The following is a 22752-nucleotide window of genomic DNA, read 5'->3' on the forward strand; positions in this document are numbered from 1 at the left end:
CCATTGAAAGAATTCTATCATAAAAGTCTGTTTCTTGTGAACGGATAAAAACCGACACAAGTTCTTCCTTGCCTATAGGAGGTTGTACTAGGGCAACCTGCTTCCATAATCGCGGAAGTTCTCGGTGGATTTCTGTTTTACTTTCTCTAGATAATAACTATCTGATACTGTCTCCATATTAAAACATAATCTTTCCATGAAAGCAGCGGCCATGTCTTCCCATGTGACCCAACGGTGTATATCTTGCGCCGCGAACCATTATGAGGCTTATCCTGTCAAGCTCCGACTGAACAACCTCATGATGAGCGCTTGATTGTCTCATAAGCCAATCAACGGGTCGCAGTAGGCCCCAGGTGCGCTTTAGGATTGCTCGTCCCATTAAACAATTCGAATCGGGGTACTTTAAGGCCTTCGGGTAAATCCAGATTGGGATGCATGAACAAATCGTCATAGCTTATACCTGTGCCAGTGAGGGTTATCCTAATAGATCGTTCCAACATTGCGATCATCTTCCGCTCAAGCCTTTCTTTCTGTTTTTCCTGTTCGTCCCTCCAAACCTTTTCCATCTCTTCATAGTCGTCAATTTCTTGATCAGGCGAGAAGGTACCCGGTGTGACAGGCGTGTGGAAAGAAACAACAGGGTAAATTCGTGTAATCAAGTTGTTTTTGTCAGTGGGTAGTGGGGTAATGCTTGGTTGTATAGTGATGCCAAGATGGGTATTTTGTGGTTGTGGGTAAGAGGGGATAGTGTGGGCAATTCTGGGCATTTGGTTGGGGTTAAGTGGTGGTGGGATGTGGCTTGAGGCACCGATGTGTTCATCAATTTGGGTAAATGGCATGATGGTCACAATGGACCTAGTGGGGAAATGACCGGCAATGGTGAATTCAGAGATGGAAAAAATGGTGGAGGCCTTCTTTCCTCCGCAGGGGCCTCTCGGGCAGCATTAGTAACTTTGTTTCGCGCCACTTCCTCTTGAAGGTGGGCGATCTTCTCAAACATCATTTTCATGACGTCTTCAGTAGGCAATGATTCGGGCAGCTCGTGTAGAGGTGATTCCCTAAGATCGATGTCAATAGGAGTAGCTTCGTTCTCCGAAGTACCAGTCATTTTCTCTTTGCCTTTGTCTTGTAGGGATAAGGATGCTATTGTAGCTTTAGACCTTGTGAAGTATGCCAGTGTGAACACGAATCAACTTCTCTTTCTATAAGAAAAGAATAACTCAAAGGAAAACAAATTTAGTTTCGCTACACTAAAGGAAAGAAAAGCAAGATATCACATATAAATGGCAGTTTAAAAAACTTAGCACAGAAAGGATCATATGTTTGATTCAAATGCTCAATTGGTCTCTTGTAACGGTTTTGGGGTGCTTGGGCTTTTGAGGAATATAATATTTATAATATATAGGGACCGAATCTTATGTAGACAGCCTACGTATCCCTCCGCGGGAAGTCAGGCCCTTCCTTAGTTTGGTTTACATCAAAATAGTCCTAAACCTACCCGTGACCAGGCCTGATAGAGGCTTTCTGCGTATCCCACCTTGGGACATCAGGTCGGCGCAGTTCCGTTTACACAAGATAAAGGGGGAAAATCCTTATTAAATACAAAAAATGAGATCCCCTAAAAACTACCCAGAAGCGACCTTTCTTTTGAGGTCAATATAGGTTGTTTGTCCATTCAACCTTCTCTGGCCTTAAGGCTCCCGAATCCTAATACTGAGAAGGGAACACCAACAAAAGGGCTCCCTTGTGGACCAAATTTTTCAACTAAAATTTGAACGCATCGCATTCTTCTATCTCATTCCCTAAAGCTCCAGAATGGTACAAACACAGTTTGCGGCGGCCCACTTCTTCAGTTTGGGCCCTTCTGGTTCTGATGGGGCGAATCTTCCCAATACTGACCAATTTCTGGAAGATGCTAGCATAAGAGTCTCTGAACACCGTAAAGTCATAACGCCAAATACTAGTGTTCCGAGCATTCCCATCTGTTAGAATGATGTTGTCATGGACCAATAGTGAATGCGGGCCCCATATCTTGGTGATACTTTTCTCGTCTATCAGTCTGATGAGTCTTCTTTTGAAGGCTAAACACTCATTGAGGGTATGCCCTACCTGATCCTGGTGATAAGGGCATCTCTTATGTGCGAAAACTGGAGGCAAGGTGGCAACCTATCGAAGCAGACACTGACTATCCCTTTGCTTCAAAATTTGATCATTATCTCCTCATTCGTAACCTGCTGAGGCGAGACTCGGTAGGGACAATCCAACGCTTTGACTGCGATAGACCACGATTCGAGTAAGCTAGCCGAGAATGCTCCATTTGTTCTATGGGCTCCTCCCCAGGGCTTGAAAATGCAGCAGAAGCTCCTTCCCTTTTAGGGCTTGATGGTGCAGCAAAGGTTTCTTCCCTTTTTACGCTTGAAAGAGCAGCGGAGGCAGCCCCCTTTGATGGCCATGTGGGCTCCTGTAGGTCCGATTCCATTTCTTCTTCTTCGGACTCTTCCATTATCAGGATGTACTCGGGAAGAATCCCTTTTCCCTTGTCAAGGACGTTTTCTCCCTGACCTTCGACAGGTTTTTCATGCGAGCTTTCCACCGAATCTAATAATTCATCTGCCTCCTTGATCTTGGCCTTTACTATTCGGATCTGCTTCTCGAGATCTTGAATCTTTCGTCGCAGCAAGACCTCATTCTTTTTCATGATCTCGAGCTCGGGCGCAACCTTGTTGTTAATCTTCAGATTCTGAGAAAATCGTTGGGCTTAGCGCAGGTATTTTGTTCATTGTTTTTCTTTGGGTGAGTGGACACTATTTGAGAACAACTGAGCATTTAAACGAAACATATGGAAGCAAATAGAGTCACACAAAGCAGTTCATAAGACTATACTACGCTCGTTCTTAAACATAACTAAACGTTTTTTAAACAAAAATGTGCCATTTGAACCAAACCATTGCCCCATAATCATAAATGATAATATTCTTCCCTGCAGGGACACAAAAGATAAAGTAAAGACAGTGCATAAAAATAAATCAGCAGAAATGTCCTCCAGTAGTGGATGATAAAGTCTCATCTCTATCAGTCTTGGCTTTCTTTGCTTTCCGGAGGGTAGTCTAGATGTGAAGATGGGCTGACGTCAAAGTCGCCTCCATAAGAAACCATTTCTATGTGAAGGTCAGTGGAGTAACATCGTCTAGAATCTTCTTCATTCAGTTGTCTAACTCAACCAAACAATCATTGGTAAGCTCTAGCTCATGCCTCAAACTCTCTATGACGGCCTTATCATGCTCAATTTTCTCCAAATAATTAGCATCCCTGTCGTCAGCTCTCCTTTGAATCAAACGGGCTCGGATCTCGACTTACGAATCCTTGTCTTGAACACGGCTATAGAGAATAGGCCTAGGAGGAAGTGTGCCTTGCAAGTCGGCCCTCAGCCAATCCTTATATTCTACGACACAACCCGAGCGGAACCTATCTTCAGTTAAGGTATCGGGACCCCAAATCATGCGACCCTTCCATTCTCTGACACAATCAAATGCCCTTGGTGGTCTATCAATGTCGTAGTCGATGATGAAATCTCCCATGCCTCCAATCTGAGAGTATGGATGGTATCTATCCCTTGGTTGTTAAAACTTCATTTCTGCTACCCTCTTTGGTCTATCCGAATTTTAATACGATTAATCAGACCTGGTGGAAGCCCGCGATGATCGTTCTCCACCCGTATCTTGGACTCATACCTGTTATGGACATCTGCCCAAGTTATAGCTCCGAACTCCAATAGGTTTTCTTTAAGCTTGAGGGAAGCGTTAGAACTTTGGGGATTAAGTCCCTTCGTGAAGCCTAAGCCGCCCACTCGTCGGGAAGCGAGGGAAGCAACGTCCTTTCCTTCTGGAATCGTGTCACGAACTCTCTGAGCCGTTCGTCGTCCTTTTGGAAGATCTTAAACATGTCAGCCTTTCTTGCCTGTACTTTTCGGGCCTCGTAATGAGCTTTTACAAAGGAATCTGCGAGCAAGTCGAAGGACGAAATAGAGTGTTGGGGCAGTGTGCAATACCACTACATGGCTCCTTTAGTCAATGTTCACAAACCTTTTTAGCATTACCGACTCAATTACATCGTCTTCCAGATCATTGCCCCTTATGGCACAGGTGTAGGCAGTTATATGCTCCTGCGGATCCATTGTCCCATCATATTTCGGGATATCGGGCATCTTGAACCTCTTCAAAATTAGTTTTGGAGCCGCACTTAGTGGGAAAGGCCTTCGGACATTATACTTGGTCACTGGTCCGACCAGAATCGGTGGTGCACCCGGAAGCTGATCCACTCGGGAATTATAGTCTTCTACCTTCTTTTCACTGGAGTCGAACCGTTTAAACAGCGCCTCCAATATCTTTATTACCTCATAAGATCTATCGGGCACCGACCGCTCTCGATCGCTGCTTACCTCAATCTCCCTACGGGCTGGTGGGGGCCTTCAGTTCAGTTCCGCTACCCTGACCTCATTGTTGTTCCTTTGGAGTTAGGAAATAGCTGCCTGGTGCTGTATCATGGTTACCAGTTGTTCCTGCAATAAATCATAAATCACGCATAAGTTAATCTCATCTCTCTCCTCTCCGTTTACCCATCGAGCAGTTCCCCTATCGACGGGCATGTCTCCGCTATCGTGAATGGCTACGTTCGAGTGGGAAACACTTGCATCAGTAGGAGGGTTTTCATTTGGATCAGCCGGTGCCATGATGTTCAATGGTGTTCCATTGTTGGGGTTATCATCGTGGTTGTCGTTATTCGCGTTGTTTACGTTCGACATGTCGGAGTTAACCTGAAATCAAAGATAAACGGCAAAAGAACAAGTGAAAGTCGATTTGCAAACAAATCACTGCTATTATCCTTAGTCCCATGATGGGCGTCAAACTGTTTACCGCTTAAAAAGGTAACAATTGAATTTATAAGTGGTTTAAAGGATATGCGATTTGATTTGCTATAGAACGGAAAAATATAAATAACGAAATATAGATAGCGAATAAATGAGTAAGAAATAGCCTTGAGCAGCTCGGTCTGTGGCCTCAGTTACTTGGACCAAATTGTGGATATTGTTATTACTTTGATGTTTGATGGAATTTTGAGAGTACGTTAGCGGTACACGTGTAGAAGATGGTAAAAATCAGATGAGGGTGTGTAGATTTATTCCCCCCTCATTTATAGTACAAGAATTTGTATTCAACAAGGTAACTAAATCAATTAGAGATAAGGATCCCCGAAATCTCAGGTTTAACAACTGCCAATTATATCGAGCGGCGTGAAATCCGCAACGGGCCAAATTTCTCACACTATTGCTAACTGCGGGTACACTCCTCGAGAATCGTTGGGTCTGAATGCTTCTGTCCGGTTTAGCCGAACTCTACTATCCATTGCCTCTTACCCTTGGTTTAGATCGTTGAACCTTAGGTCGGGGTAACCGACCCTGATTTTTATCGTATACAATAATGAAGGGTGTTTCCAGTTTGTCAAATGCAAGAAGTTTTTGTAGTTCCTTATAGTATGCCTTTGACAAGTTACGTATTGTATACGGGTGAAATCGAGGTCAAAGCTACCCTCGATTTCCCGTTGTGTCATGTAAGGATTTAGACCATTATATGGGATTGAACGGGTTCCAACCGAGGGACCCGTGGTTGATACTTCAACATGGTTGAGGGAAAATACCAACATTGATTCAGCTGAGCCTGGAAGCGGTAGAGTTAATCAAATATCGATCATGACTGAGCATAGCCCGAACGGACTAAGAGTACCGAGATGGAACAAGAAGCAGTTGAGTAGATAAGCATGGGGGCCGTAATATCGGCCACCGACCAGATATTTAGGCACCCTTTTAGGTCGGTTACACAACTGAAAAACATTTTGTTATCTAGAATTGTAAACAGGGTAGGACTCCTCTACTATATAAAGAAGAGCACCCTCTCATTTTTCAGGCTCTACTCTTGGACGCACAAGCAAACTCTAAGCAATTATATTCAAATTCTAAGCTATTGTTCTACATTTTCTTTAAGTATTCATCAATTGTTCATCAATATTTTACACGACCCTGTTCCAAAAACTCGAGCTCGGATCTGTTACTCTTTATCAAGGACAAGGTTCTTTTTTTCTTTGGTTTGATCACTAACTTATTTCCATATCATTATTTGTTGTTATTTCATCATATGTATTAAATTAAATCACATATCCTTTGCACCACGTATAATTCAACCGTTGCCTGCTTTAAGGGTAAATAGTTTGGAGCCCACCGTGGGGCCTAGGATAATAGTGGTGGTTTAATACGAGTTTTGATAACACACGATATTTTACACCTGTTCTTTGAAGTTGGATTTCACGTCTATCCAACAAGTTAGACTCTCACTCTGTCAATTTTCATTCTGAATCGAGCCACCATGAGGAAAACGACAATGGGGTACCTAACAACAACGTGCCCCAGTAGACCCTAATGGAGCCGACCCTCACTCACAAAATGTCGTTAATACTGATCGACCATCAGTGCATGATGCACCTATAGATGGGGATAATGGAGCCACGTTGCAACAGCTCATAAACCAGTTAGAAATGGCTATGGCACAATTGCAAGCCCAACAAGTGGTTATAGCACAACTGCAAAGTCAAAATCGAGCACCCAATGCTGATGAGAATGCTCGAACTGCCCTAAGGGAGGAAAGGTACGTTGCTGAGAATGATAAGAACGAACCCGGATAAAATACCAAACTGATGAGAATGCATGAACAACTAACCAAACGAGTAGAGTCCGGGGAGAAAAAGATAGAGGCAAATGACAAGTAAGTGAAGAACTATAATGCGAGGGTCGATCAAATTCCTAGAGCGCCCCCGATATTAAAAGGACCAGACTCAAAGAAGTTCGTTCAAATGCCTTTCCCACCGAGTGCTGCACCAAAGCCGATCCCAAAGAGGTTCCGCATCCTCGATATCCCAAAGTACAATGGGACAACTAACCCAAACGATTATGTGACCATGTGCTATTAGAGGCAATGACCTCACAGCCGACGAGAGGGAGTCGGTGCTACTTAAGAAGTTTGGGGAAACCCTGTCGAAGGGAGCAATGGTAGGTATCATAATTTACCCGAGCATTCTATTGACTCGTTTACTATGCTTGCAGATGCCATTGTCAAAGCTCATACAAGAGCCATTAAGTTTGAAACGAGGAAGTCGGACTTGTTCAACGTCAAACAGCAAGATGATAAAACCCTCTGTGAGTTTGTGGCCCGATTTCAAATAGGACGTATAGATCTACCATCGGTTCAAGACGATTAGGCCATTCAAGCTTTTACTCAGGGACTCAACCCAAGAAGCTCGATCACATATCTGGAATTAAAGAAAAATTTGGTAGAGTATCCAGCAGTCGCTTGGGTCGATGTACACAATAGATATCAATCGAAGATCAGGGTCGAGGACGATCAAATTTTGAGGATTGCATTAGGATCGTGGCATTCCAGTAAAGGGAACGATTGGTCGAGAAGAACAACGGATCGAGAGCGAAGACCATCCCATGATAGGTATCAACCTTATCCGCCTGATCGAAGGGGCAATGGGCACAATGGTGACTTAGGCAGAAGCGGCAGAAGGAATGATCGTGGCCCGAGTAATCAAGGATTAATGAACAGAAATGTGACCAACAGACCATCTGGAAACAAAGAAGCCCCAAGATTGTCGGAATATAATTTTGGCGTCGATGTGGCGACCATAGCAGCAGCTGTCAGCCGTAACAGAGAAACATGGCACCCAAGGCCTATCTAGTCTGATCCGAAAAAATGAGATAAGAGCCTATTTGCAAGTGCCATCATACCCATGGACACCGATCCGAAGATTGTCGACAGCTAAGGGAGGAGGTCGCTCGTCTGTTTAGTCTGGGTTACCTTCGAGAATTTCTAAGTGAAAGGGCCAAAGCTCATTTCAAGAACGTGGATCCGAACAAGCAAGATGGGCATGAAGCGCCTCAACATGTGATCCACATGATTATTCGGGAAGTGGACATTCCTCAGGAACCAATAATGAAAAGCTCCAAAGTTTCCATCACTAGAGAAAAACGTACACGGATTTATGACCCCGAGGGTCCCATCTCGTTCAGCGACGAGGATATAGAAGGCATCCTTCAGCCCCACAATGATGCACTAGTAATATCTATCCTTGTTAATAAATTTAGAGTAAAACATGTGTTGATTGATCCAGGTAGCTCAGTTAGTATCATCCGATGGAGAGTCATCGAGCAGTTGGGACTACTAGATCAGATCGTACCAGCAGTCCGAGTCCTCAATGAGTTCAACATGTCCTGCGAAACGACGACGGGTAAAATCATCTTGTCGGTTGATACACTCAAATTACACCTATTAATGGTATAACGTTGACGTTGTCAAATATAGTAACCCAACAAGGTTGGGGTCGAATCCCACAGAGAATATGATGTGAAAAGTTTACTAAACGAGTATTATACTAATCTTGTGGTCCTGGTGTATTCCAGAAACGGGTTTTATGATTGATTTGGTTCGTGGAATAATTTAAAGTGACTGGAAATTTAAAGTTGTAAATATATGGGTAAAAAGAACCAAGGTTGTGTCCCCGTCAGATAAAGTGTATGATCATGGGTCTCGATCTTGATATACTTCTAATGGACTGTTTGTATGGATGCACTTAACCTCTATGTGAATCTAAACTATTTCCAAATAAGAAAAGATTATTTCTTTCTATGCTTTTTCCAAAGATGAGAGAGTATGCATGAAGAACGGTTAATTATGTCAAGTAAATTCCTCTTATTCCTAAGTGAATTTATTAAACAAGGTTTAAAGCCCTGAGTTCTTGTTATTTGTTCTTACCTAACCCTAGCTATTTTCCCAAATAAACTAAAGTTTATGGCATGAGCTAATGTTTGCAACCACTAACTATATAATGAATACGAAGAACAAATAAACCCTAACAATCCATTATGCGTATATCTTTCACGATCCCCAATCACAAAACACCTATCCTTGGGTTCACAACCTTAGTAAAAGTGTTTAGCTACTCATGGCAACAAGAAACAATAAAAGATTGAAGATTGCATAATTAAATTCTTGTATTGAACTTATGAATAAAACTTGAAAGTAATGAATGTAATTGTCTGGAAATCTTTAAAAGCAAGAATAACTCAAAAGTAATTACTACAAGTCTAAAACTCCAGATGTCTGAAAAATAAAACCTAAACAGGTATTTATACAAGTTAAAACTCGGAATAATCAATCCCAGTCCAGTTCCATCTCGGCTAGCAATTCGACGGGTCGTCTTTGCACTTCGATGGTCGTCGACACGCTCGACGACCAACTCGACGATCTGAGTACCCTTTATCACCCTGTATGAATTCCACCATCGAAGCACTTCGACGGGCCATCAATCATGTCGACGGTGCAAGTCGACTATCTGAGTATGCTTTGATGCTTTTGTTACTTAGCAGGAACTTTTTGACGAGGCGATTTGATGGGCCGTCGAGCATGTTGACGGTCCGTCCTTATGCTTATCAGAACATATTGCCTATTTTCCTCATTTTTTTGCTTTTCGAGCATTCTAACTTCAAAATACCTACACAACACATAAAACACATAAAACTACCATGAACTTGCTAGAAAACAAGTAAAACTTAGAGTTAAGGAGCATTCGATGTGCCAAAATCCTGGCACATCACCGGTCAACACAGCTGGAACCACGCAGCAGACCAAGTTTTACGTGATTGAATGAGACATGGGATACAATGCATTATTTGGAAGACTATAGATTCAAAACATGAGGGCAGTGCCCTCAACTCTGCACCAAGCGTTAAAGTTCCCAACCTCAGAAGGAATCAAGACGGTTCGTGGTGAGCAGCAAGCTGCAAAGGAAATGTTCGCGGTCGAGGAAGCGGCTTCGGCAGCTAAGGCTCTGGTGTTGAAGGATAGGAAGTCGAACAAAGGGGAAGACGCCAAATAGCAATCACAGGCTCCAATCCCGGTGTCCTTGGAAGATCAGGAAAGGAACGCACCATATGAAGAAATCGACTATGGGGTCCCCATATCCTTCGTGGTACCCGATGATTCAGACGCCACTAAGACAACGGTTGAGGAACTTGAGCAAGTTATATTGTTCGTTCCTCTACCGGACAGGAAGGTATACCTGGGCACGAGGTTAACCTCCAAGCTCAGGAAAACATTTATTGAATTTCTTTAAAATAATGCAGATTGCTTTGCCTGGCCCCATTTAGATACGACAAGTATCCCATCGGAGGTAACAACTCACAAGCTGAGTCTGGACCCAAGTTTTCCTCCAGTTAAACAAAAAAGAAGGCCACATCCCGAGGTCACGCATGCATTCATCAAAGACGAGGTATCTAAACTGTTTAAAATAGGATCCCTTCGGGAAGTTAAGTACCAGAAGTGGTTAGCTAATGTAGTAGTCGTACCTAAAAAGGGAAACAAGTTTAGAATGTGCATAGATTATAAAGATTTAAATAAGGTGTGCCCGAAGGATTCATTTCCTTTGCCCAGCATCGATCGAATGATCGACGCTACGGAAAGGCACGAGATGCGGAGTTTCCTTGATGCCTACTCCTGGTACAACCAAATACAGATGGACTCGGAGGACCGAGAAAAAACTTCTTTTATGACTAGGTTTGGCACATATTGTTATAATATAATGCCTTTTTGCTTTAAAAATGTCGCAGCCACCTATCAACGCCTAGTTAACCGCATGTTCGAACACCAAATACGAAAATCAATGGAAGTCTATATAGGTGACATGGTTGTTAAGTCCTTGCGAGTAGAGGACCATTTAAAGTATTTGCAGGAAACTTTCGACATATAAAGGAAATACAACATGAAGCTGAACCTGGAAAAATGTGCCTTCGGTGTCGGTTCGGTAAGTTTCTCAGCTTCATGGTATCGAATCGAGGGATCGAGATCAACCCAGACAAGATAAAGGCAGTAGAAGATATCACCTTTATAGATGACATCAAAGGGGTGCAAAGATTGACCGAGCGGATAGCTGCACTAAGCCGCTTTATCTCCAGATCCTCGGATGAAAGTCATCGATTTTTCTCATTGCTGAATAAAAAGACCAACTTCGCCTAGAACCCTGAGTGTCAGAAGGCTTTAGAAGAACTCAAAAGGTATTTATCGAGCCAACCTTTGCTACACACACCAAAGGCAAATGAGCAGTTGTACCTGTACTTGGCAGTTTCTGAGATAGCGATAAGTGACGCCCTGGTTCGAGAAGAAGAAGGTACACAATACCCAGTTTATTATGTGAGCAGGACCTTAGGTGATGCTGAAACCAGGTACCCACACTTAGAAAAATTAGCACTTGCTTTATTGAGTGCATCTAGGAAATTCAAACCTTACTTTCACTGTCATCCCATATGTGTCGTAACATAATACCCTGTAAGAAATGTTATGCATAAACCCAAACTCTCAGGCCGGTTAGCAAAATGGGCTGTCGAGATTAGCGGGTACGATATTGAATATAAACCCCGAACCGCTATCAAATCCCAAATACTAGCGGACTTCTTGGCCGACTTTACACCGGCCATGATCCCCGAGGTCGATAAAGAATTACTCCTTACCTTGGGGACTAGTTCGGGGGTTTGGACCTTATCCACAAACGGTGCTTTCAATGTGAAAGGGTCCGGGTAGGAGATCATTCTTAAGCCACACACTGGTGATGTAATAAGGCAATCTATTAGATCTGTTAAATTGACTAACAATGAAGCCAAGTATGAGGCTATAATTGCAGGTCTCGAACTGGCCAAGAGCTTGGGGCCGAGGTCATGAGGCTAAGTGTGATTCCCTTTTCGTGGTTAATCATGTGAATGGGACATTTGACGTCAAAGAAGACAGGATGAGAAAATACTTAGACAAGCTGCTAGTAGTGTTGCACGGATTCAAATAGTGGACACTTGAACATGTATCTCGAGATCAGAATAATGAGGCTAATGCTTTGGCTAATTTAGGCTCATTGGTATAATCGGAGGGGTTCAATTCCGATGTCGTGGTACAATTGATGAGCTCAATTATTGAGACCAGCCACGCAGAGGTAAATTTGACCAGCTTAACTTAGGATTGGAGAAACAAGTATATAGATTATCTTGAAACGGGGAAACTGCCATCAGATCCCAAAGAATCGAGGGCCTTTCGGGCCAAGGCAGCTAGATTTTCTTGGTTGACGACCAGTTATACTGAATGTCATTTTACGGTCTGATGGCAAAGTGTTTGGGGCCAGGAGAAACCGACTACGCTATGTGAAAAGTTCACGAGGGGATTTGTGGAAACCACTCACGAGCCGATTCGCTAATACGCAAGCTGATCAGAGTCAGTTACTATTGGAACGAGATGGGGAAGGATGCAAATCCAAAAATACAACGAGTGCCAAAGACGTGCTCCCTCGATACATCAACCGGGAGAGGAACTTCATCCGGTCCTTTCTCCATGGCCATTTATGAAATGGGGAATGGACATAGTAGGGCCTTTGCCCTGGGCTCCGGGTAAGGCACACTATATTTTACTCATGACTGATTATTTCTCTAAGTGGGTTGAAGCACAGACATTCGAGAAGGTTAGAGAAAAGGAAGTCATCGACTTCATATATGACCACATAATCTGTCGGTTCGAGATACCGGCAAAAATTGCATGTGATAACGGGAAGCAGTTCATAGGCAGCAAAGTCAGCAAGTTCTTTGAAGAATACAAGATCAAAAATATCTTGTTAAACCCGTATCATCTAAGTGCAAATAGTCAAGCTGAATCGACAAATAAAATTATATTGCAGAACTTGAAGAAAAGGTTGATTGGGTCTAAGCACAGGTGGAAGGATATTTTACCCGAGGTCTTATGGGTGTATTGTACAATAGTCAGATCCAGTACCAGGGAAACCCTATTCTCTCTAGTTTATGGAGCCGAGGCACTAATACTCGCCGAGGTCGGTGAACCAAGCTTAAGGTTTCAGCATGCTACAGAGGTATCGAACCACGAAGCAATGACCACTGGTCTAAATCTAGTAGATGAAAAAAGAGAAGTTGCCTATGTCCGGTTAGCAGCTCAAAAGCAAAGGATGCAAAGATACTATAACCGGAGAACCAATCTTAGGCATTTAAAGATTGGGGACTTGGTCCTCCGAAAGTCACACTCCACACTAAGAACCCGAATGAAGGGAAATTGGGCCCGAATTGGGAAAGACCATATAGAGTCACCGGCATAATCGGGAAAGGCTCCTATCAGCTCGAGTCTGAAAATGAAAAAAAACTTCCAAACAACTGGAATGTTGCGTACCGAAAACGATACTATTGCTAAGGTATGAACAATCTTTACCTTTCTATTCTTTTAAGTCTAACCATGCAGGCATACATCGAGGTGGACATCGGAAGCAACACAATAAAAGCAGAGAAGTCATAAACTTAGGACTGAAATCACGTGCTGCACTCTTTTTCCCTTCGACCGGTTTTGTCCGGATGGGGGTTTTCCGGCAAGATTTTTAATGAGGTAGCGCCATACAGCGTGCTACTAAAACTAAGAAGACCGGTCAAGAACCAGGGACAAGGACTGCCCACGTCGGATCAATAGTACCCGAGCCCTCACACTTCGGACTTCAGTACTAGGGGACTATCATACCCTGGGCAAATCAATACCTATTTAAAGCCAAGGTTTGAATGATAGGATTTTTTGTAAGGGCCAAACAATTGATTGAATCATGCCCGATTAGTTTGTTCTTGCCACGACAACTATTGTAATATAGACTCCGGTTCAATCAATAAACTTCAAAATTTCTCAAAGTATCATTTTAGCTGTTACTATTCCTTTTGCATTAGTATTACATTTTATCGGACCCCCAAATATCCAAAATGTGTAAACTAAAGGCTAAAAGCCTAAGTTGTTAAAAGACTATGATCTAAAACATAAAGGACCACGGTCTAAATTGTTGAAGGCTACAGTCCGAAGTGTTAAGGACTACAGTCTAAAAACCCAAAAACTACAAATCAACTTGTTTAGTAGACTACGGTCAAAACGAGGTCCGAAGTCATTAGGATTTCGACCCGATCACACAATGCGACTCAAAGACGTCTAAGTTCGCAAACAGAAAAATAAGGCCTTTGCACACTACATATTCATTAACTTGTTAACGATTAACAATTAGCCTCGGTATCATCTCTGAAATTCGGTACTAACGCAATATCATATCGGTAACACTCGAGGCCGAGTCACTACCACTTTAAATTTTATATTGCTAAGGAAAAATCATATGTGGTGAAACTCGAGACCGAGTCACCACTACTTCAAATTTTATTTTTGCTAAGGCAATAATACGCGCTAAGGCGATAGTGCGTATCGGACAAGCTCGAAACCAAGTCAATGATTATTCCAATCCTTAAACACAAAGGATAAAGGAATATTATGCAATGAAAACGGTGAATAAAATCGGGCAAAAGCTTTCTTATATATATGTGTCAAATATTTACAAAGGCTCAAAAAACGGCCTTAAGTTCCAAAACATAAAACAACTACATAGAAAATCGCAAAAAGCAAAAAGAAATCTAAGCCTCCTAAGCCTAATCTTCATCCGAGCTCTCGACACCACCCTCGTCCGATTCGAGGTCATTGTCCGACCCCTCACGATCATACTTGGCCTTCGCCTCTGCCTCGAGCCTCTTGGCCTCTTCAATCTGGTCCAATAAGTCCACCCCAGCGGCATAAATATCTTCTAAAGTCTCTCTTCAGGATAGACACCGCATGTATTCGACCCTAGTGTCGCTCTTTTCCTCGTCCGTGGTTACATCGGCTTTGTATTAAGCTAACATCCCATTAAAACCCGAGATTCGGTCCAAGGCTTCATTGCATTTGGCCTATAGATTGATGTTATCACGGCCAAGATTGTCTCGCTCCGACTCGGCCGGGGCAAGTTTTAATCGGAGTTCTGCAATGTTACACCTCGGAAAATTTTTCATTAATGCACAGTGAATATACTAACGAAGGGCATGAGGTATACGATATTTCTATAAGTAAGAAATAGAATTTGATGACCCTAATTGAGATTTCAAAGACATTCGAGGTAAGAGAAGAAAGTTGCCGAGAAAAGGCCAGGTATACGTTATGTATCAAAAAAGATTTGCGAGTACCGAATTAATGATGAATTAATGATGTTTTGGAGAATATTTATAACGTCCCTTAGATTGTTAATGAGGAACTAAACAAGTGTTAAGAAGGTTCCATAAGGATTGGAGGTCGAACGAAGCGATGGAAAACCATTTCAGGGAAGTGGAGTTATACGACCACTTATACGGTCCGTATAACTTTATACGGTCTGTATAACTCCCAGCAAGGAGATGCTTTTCAGGGAGGTGAACCACAGCCACCTATACGGGCCGTACAATATTGTACGAACCGTATAAGTGTCTGTATAGTACCCGACGGGCTGAATTTTAGTTTTTGTATAAATAGATGCCTTGGGTTCTTTTACTTCATTTTTCATCTTCTACAAGTATTGAGAGCTCAAAACCCTTCTCTAAGCATATTCCACTCAAGTCCAAGAGAACACAAAGATCAAAAGACTAGAATCAAGTGTTTATGTGTTAGAAAGCATCCAAGGGTTAGAGGACTACAAAAGATTCCATTGGAGGTGAATTAGGGTTTTGGTTCAAGTGAAGTACTTCCACTCAAGGTTCATTCCTACACCATCTAAGGTAAGTTTTATGGTATTTCCATGTTGTTTAAGGTATTGAAACATTGAAAGACTTGGAATTATGAAGAATATAGAAAATGGGTCTTGAATGTGAGAATAGTGATGTTTCTGAGTAGTAGCTTAGGTTGAGTAATGATTCTTGATATGTTATGATTATGATCATGTTATAAATGATATTGAGAACATGGGATAAACATTTTATATGAGCGAATGTAATAGTGTGCTATGACCATGGATATGGATGATTGGAAGTGAATTGAGAAGTAAGGATAATGTAGGTGAATAAAGACCATTGTTATGATGTTGTGAATGTTATTATTGATGTTTGGGAGTTGATATATGATATGGAGGAAGTCGTATAAATAAAGGAGATATTGTCCAATTTTCTCTAGCTTTAATCATGTATGCTAAGCTATCGATTTTCTAATGATAGTATAACTCTAATGAAGGTAGAAATGTGAGCATTGAAGGAAAACGTGCAACTGATAGAATAGTTGTACGGAAAGGTATGTAAGGCTAATCCTTCTTTCATAAGGCATGGTTCCTTGGCCAAATATCTAATCTTCTATAAGCCTATGATGTCCTCCAAATGATTCTATCTTTAAAAGCTACTAAGCTCATGATTCTCGATATGTTACGATTGTACTAAATTCCTCATATGATGAGTAATCCTCTAGGGATAGATGTAATGAACGACGATAGTAATGATGCTAAAGATTCTTATGAGCTTTTATGTATATGTGTCTATGTATGACTATTATGAAACCCCGAGCTTATATGGCCGGGTAGAATATATATTGCGCGTGCACCACTGCAGTTGGGTACGAATAACCCTGAGCCTTGGTAGGGCCAGGTATGTATAATCACCGAGCCTAGCCATGGTCGAGTACGTGAAACACCGAACCTTCGTGGTCAGGTATGCTAGGTAAATGATATGTATATGAATATGTAGATGAATACGAAAATGGATACAAAAAGTAAATGAGTATGGAAATGGATACGGATGTATGTACACAATCACGCATTAGAAATGGAAAGTCCCTACGAAAGGCAAGTAAGTGTTTATGACGATGATACTACTATCTCCCATCCTATGCTATTTCTTATGTTGTCTATTATGCTTTCGTAATGATGTTGAACATGCTTTACATACTCAGTACATTCTTCGTACTGACGTCCTTTTATTTGTGGATGCTGCGTCATGCCCGCAGGTGGCCAGGGAGACAGGCTTGATCCATAGCTTTATTATTCATGGACTACACAGCGAAGCTCCATTTCATTCGAAGCTATAGCTTTTGGAATTTATTCTTTTATGCACATATTTATAGGCATAGTGGGGTCCTGTCCCGCCTATATGATATGACATACTCTCCTTAGAGACTCGTAGACATGTGTATATGGTTAGATGTATTTGGCCTTGTCGGCCTATATTTTGGATATCATTTTGTTAGCCTCGTCGGCTTGTGTACATCTATAGGGGCATTGTTATTGATGGTGATATATATGTATTGTTGCCCAATGGAATTAGAATGAATAATGGATGGAAAGTATGATTTAGCTATATGGCTCACCTAGATGTAAATGTGAAAGTATGATAAGAGGTGCCCGGGTGGGTTAGCATCTGGTGCCCGTCGCGGCCCTCCGGTTGGGTCGTGACAAAAGTGGTATCAGAGCAGTTCTTTCCTAGGGTGTGTCTACGAGCCGTGTCTAATAGAGTCTTGGTTACCGGTGTGTTGTGCGCCACACTTATAAACAAGAGGCTGCGGGCATTTTAAGAATGAATGACCTTCTTTCTTCATAAGATCGTGCGATAGAGCTATGACATAATAACTTCTTTTTCCTTAACCGTGTTTTATGTATTTCAGAGATGCCTGTAAAGAGAAAGGCTACGGCAGCCCAAAAGGGCAAGACAGTGGCAGAAAAACGGGTTAAAAGAGCACCGCCAACGGTTGTAGAGGAAAGTGAGTCTCAGAATGAGGCTCAATCTCAGTCCTCTCTTTCAGTGCCTATCTCTGAGGAGCGTGAGAGAGCCACAGCCCCAGCTTCAGCACCTCCGGCTCCTCCATAGGATGCTTCAGGCCAAGATGTAAAAGAGGTCATTCATTTGCTTACTCAATTGGTTGCCGCCCAGACTCAGCAGTGAAGTACAGGGTAAGGTTATAGGGTTGTTAGTGCAAGGGCCAATGATTTTATTAGCTTGAACCCTCCTGAGTTCTTTGGATTAAAGCCAGATGAGGACCCTTAGAATTTTATTGATGGAATGTTGAGGACACTTCGGTTGATACATGCTTCGGACACTGAATCGGTGGAGTTAGCATCCTATAGATTGAGGGATGTTGCGGTTTATTGGTACACGGTTTGGATGGCTTCACGGGGTAGCCAATGCGCCTCCCCCGGTATGGAAAGAATTTATAGATGCCTTCCTCTCACATTATTTGCCTCCAGGTTCGGCGAGCTAAAGCCGATAAGTACTTGAATTTGAGGCAAGGAATCATGAGTGCTAGTCTCTGCTTCAATTCTCTGGCTAGGTATGCTTCGGCCATAGTAGCGGATATGGGTGACCGAGTGCACCGATTTGTGAAAGGCCTCGGGCCACATTTGACGAATAGGTGCTTGACTGCGTCCCTTCAGGACAACATGGATATTTCACGCATTCAAGCCCATGCTCAAAATTTAGAAGAAAGCCTACAACAACAAAGAAGTGATATTGAGCATGATAGAGGGTATAACAAGAGGGCTATATCTTCGGGTCCGATGAGTGAGTATAGAGGCGGGCACAGACAGCAGTTTTCAAGGCATTCAGGCCATTCTATGACTAGTGCACCTCCACGGTTTTCAGGCCAGAGATTTGATAGGTCTACTCATTCCGGGCCGGGTCAGAGTTTTTCCTATTCTCAGTTCAGGGGTGATTCGGGTCAAGCGAGGCCACCGTACCACGATGTTCCCAGTGTGGGAAGTTACATTGGGGTCAGTGCCGATTAGATTCAGAGGCTTGCTATTCATGTGGTCGGCCAGGCCATATTATGCGTGATTGCCCCTCAGTTGGTGGTAGAGGTACGACCCAGCCTTCAGGGTCGGTAGCCGGCTCGTCATCACCGATACGCCCTATGGGGCCAGGTTCACATGCGCCAGTCGGCCATGGTAGAGGCAGAGGGAGAGTCCCCAGTTCTAGCGGTCCTCAGCACCGTATTTGTGCTTTGGCTGGACGCCAATATCTTAAGTCTTCTCCTGATGTTGTCACAGGTATATTATCGGTATTTTCTCATGATGTATATGCTTTGATAGATCCGGTCTCCATATTTTCATATGTTACTCCGTATATTACGGGTCGGTTTAGAGTCAAACCGGAGTCGATCAAACCTTTTGAGGTGTCTACACCCGTTAGTGAATCGGTAATAGCTAGCCGAGTATATAGAAACTGCATAGTTGTGATTTGTGACCATCATACTATGGTTGACTTACATGAGTTAAAAATGGTGGATTTTGATGTTATTATGGGCATGGATTGGTTGGCTTCTCGCTATGCCAATGTTGATTGCAGAATGAAAATGGTTCGTTTCTAATTTTCGGGAGAACCAATTTTGGTATGGAAAGGAAACACTGTGTCACCAAAAGGTAGGTTTATTTCCTATCTTAAGGAAAGGAAAATAATCACAAAAGGTTGAATTTATCATCTAGTTCGGGTTCAAGATGTAGAAGCTAAAGCGTCGACTCTTCAGTCAGTTCCCGTGGTGAATGAATTTCCGGATGTGTTTCCGGAAGAGCTTCCAGGTCTCCCTCCCAAGCGGGAGATTGATTTTACGATTGATGTGTTGTCAGGCACCAAGCCTATATCTATTCCACCTTATAGAATGGCCCCCGCAGAATTGAAAGAATTGAAGGAGCAATTGAAAGACTTGCTTGAGAAAGGCTTTATTAGGCCTAGTTAATCCCGGTGGGGAGCACCCGTATTGTTTGTCCGAAAGAAAGATGGCTCCCTGCGAATGTGTATTGACTATCAGCAACTGAATAAGGTGACGATTAAGAATAAATATCCTTTTCCGAGGATTGCTGACTTATTTGATCAATTACAAGGTGCCAAGTGGTTTTCAAAGATAGATTGATGTTTGGGTATCATCAGGTGAGAGTTAGGGAGAAAGATATCCCTAAGACAGCCTTCAGAACAAGATATGACCATTTTAAGTTCCGCGTAATGTCATTTGGGCTAACTAATGCACCGGCAGTATTTATGAATTTGATGAACGATGTGTTCAGGCCCTTCCTATATTTATTTGTGATTGTATTCATCGACGATATCTTGGTGTATTCTAGATCTGAGGCAGAGCATGCAGATCATTTACGTCTTGTCCTTAGAGTTCTTTAAACTCAAGAGTTGTTTGCAAAATTATCTAAGTGTGAGTTTTGGTTGAACTCAGTGACATTTTTGGGACACATTGTTTCAGCCGATGGTATTCGGGTAGATAGCCAAAAGATTGAGGCCGTGAAGACTTGGCCAAGGCCCACAACTCCTATGGAGGTTCGTAGCTTCCTGGGCTTAGCAGGTTATTACAGAATATTTGTAGAAGGCTTTTCTTCTATTTCTGCCCCATTCACAAAGCTGACCCAGAAATCAGCAAAGTTTCAATGGACAGATGCTTGTGAATATAGTTTCCAAGAGCTAAAAGATAGACTAACTTCTGCCCCAGTCCTGACACTTCCAGAGGGATTGGAAAGTTATGTTGTTTATTGCGATGCTTCAGGCAATGGGCTAGGCTTTGTGTTGATGCAACATGGTAAGGTGATTGTGTATCCTTCAAGGCAATTATGAAAACATGATAAAAAATATCCAACCCATGATCTTGAATTGGCTGCAGTGATTCATGCACTAAAGATGTGGAGACATTATTTGTATGGTGTCCATGTGGATATTTATACAGATCATAAGATCCTTCAGTATATCTTCAAGCAGAAAGAGTTGAATTTGCGGCAACGACGATAGTTGGAATTGCTAAAAGATTATGATGTTGATATCCTATATCACCCCGGAAAGGCAAATGTTGTGACTGATTCTCTTAGCTGTAGATCCATGGGAATTTTGTGTGATGTACGACCAGAGAAAAGAGAAGTGGCTCGTGAGCTCCAGCAGTTAGCTAGCCTAGGAGTTCGAGTAGTGGACTCAGGTAGTAGGGGAACTACCATTCAGAATCTAGCAGTCTCGTCACTAGTAGTAGAAGTGAAAGAGCGACAATACGAAGATCCCATGCTAATGCATTACAGGGATACACTCCCTCAGAAGGAGAAGTCATCATTTGAGATTGCAAGAGATGGAGTTCTCCGATGCCAAGGCAGATTATGCGTTCGTGATGTGGTAGGGTTACGCCACCAAATATTGAGGGAAGCCCATTTCTCCCGCTATTCTGTCCACCCCGGAGCAACGAAAATGTACCATGATCTTAAATCTATATTTTGGTGGAATGGGATGAAGAAAGATATAGCGGAATTCGTAGCTCAATGTCCCAACTGTCAACAAGTGAAAATCGAGCACCAAAAGCCGAGCGTATTATTGCAAGCTATAGAAATTCCAACTTGGAAGTGGGAAAGTAATTAACATGGACTTCATTATAGGCTTGCCCCGTTCTCGACGTAAGTATGACTCTATATGGGTGATTGTGGATAGACTCACGAAGTCAACTCATTTCTTATGATTCAGAGCTACATATGTAGCAGAAGATTATGCAAAGCTTTATGTTAAAGAGATAGTGCGACTCCATAGTGTTCCAGTATCTATTATCTCTAATAGAGGAACTCAGTTTACAGCTAATTTTTGGAAGTCCTTCCAAGAGGGTTTGGGGACTCATGTGAGCCTTAGCACGACATTTCATCCGCAGACTGATGGACAAGTTGAACGTACCATTCAGACCCTCGAGGATATGTTACGGGCATGTATGTTAGATTGTGGAGGTAATTGGGATGATCACTTACCACTTATTCAATTTGCTTATAATAATAGTTATCATTCTAGCATTCAAATGGCACCGTATGAGGCTTTATATGGGCAAAGGTGTAGATCCCCAGTTTGGTGGTTTGAAGCAGGAGAGCCTAAATTAATAGGGCCAAACTTGGTCCAGCAAGCCATAGAAAAAGTTAAGCTCATACAAGATCGGTTATTAGCAGCCCAAAGTCGTCAAAAGTCCTATGCAGATAGTCGTCGAAGGGACTTAGAGTTTCAAATTAAAGATTGGGTATTCCTAAAGGTGTCACCAATGAAGGGCGTTATGAAATTTGGCAAGAAGGGGAAGCTTAGTCCCCGATATATTGGGCCTTATGAGATTGTGCGCAAGGTAGGCAAAGTGGCTTACAAGTTAGATCTACCCCCTGATCTGGAGTCAGTTCACCCAGTTTTTCATGTCTCGATGCTTCGTAAATGTGTTGGATATCCTACTAGGATCGTGCCAGTAAATGATGTTCAAGTGACAAAAACGTTGACTTATGAAGAGGTACCCATTTCCATATTGGATAGGCAAGTACGGAGGCTTAAAAACAAAGAAGTGGCCTCAGTTAAGGTTTTGTGGAGAAACAATAACTGAGAAGAAATGACATGGGAAGCGGAAGGAATTATGAAATCCAAGTACCCGCACTTATTTCAGCCCCCGGAAGAGATCCAAGATGAGACATCAAGATCATGAGGTATGTATGTTTTCCTTTTTATGCATTTGGGTCGTGTGTGGAAAAAATCTATCGTTATTGTGTTGTGGCCCTGTGAGGCATTGTTATTATGGGCGATTGTGACTGGATGGTAGTACCATATTACAGGGGAAACTCTGGCAACATTTTTATAGAATCCCTGAGAACCTAACATTCGAGAACAAATGTTCTTAAGGGGGAAGAATGTTACACCTCGAAAATTTTTCCGTTAATGTATAGTGAATAGACTAACGAAGGGCACGAGGTATAAGATATTTCTATAAGTAATAAATATCATTTGATAACCCAAATTGAGATTTCAAAGACATTCGAGGTAAGAGAAGAAATCTGCCGAGAAAAGGCAAGGTATAC

This window comes from Lycium barbarum, chromosome 2 (genome assembly GCF_019175385.1).
Source record: "Lycium barbarum isolate Lr01 chromosome 2, ASM1917538v2, whole genome shotgun sequence".
NCBI lineage: Eukaryota > Viridiplantae > Streptophyta > Magnoliopsida > Solanales > Solanaceae > Lycium > Lycium barbarum.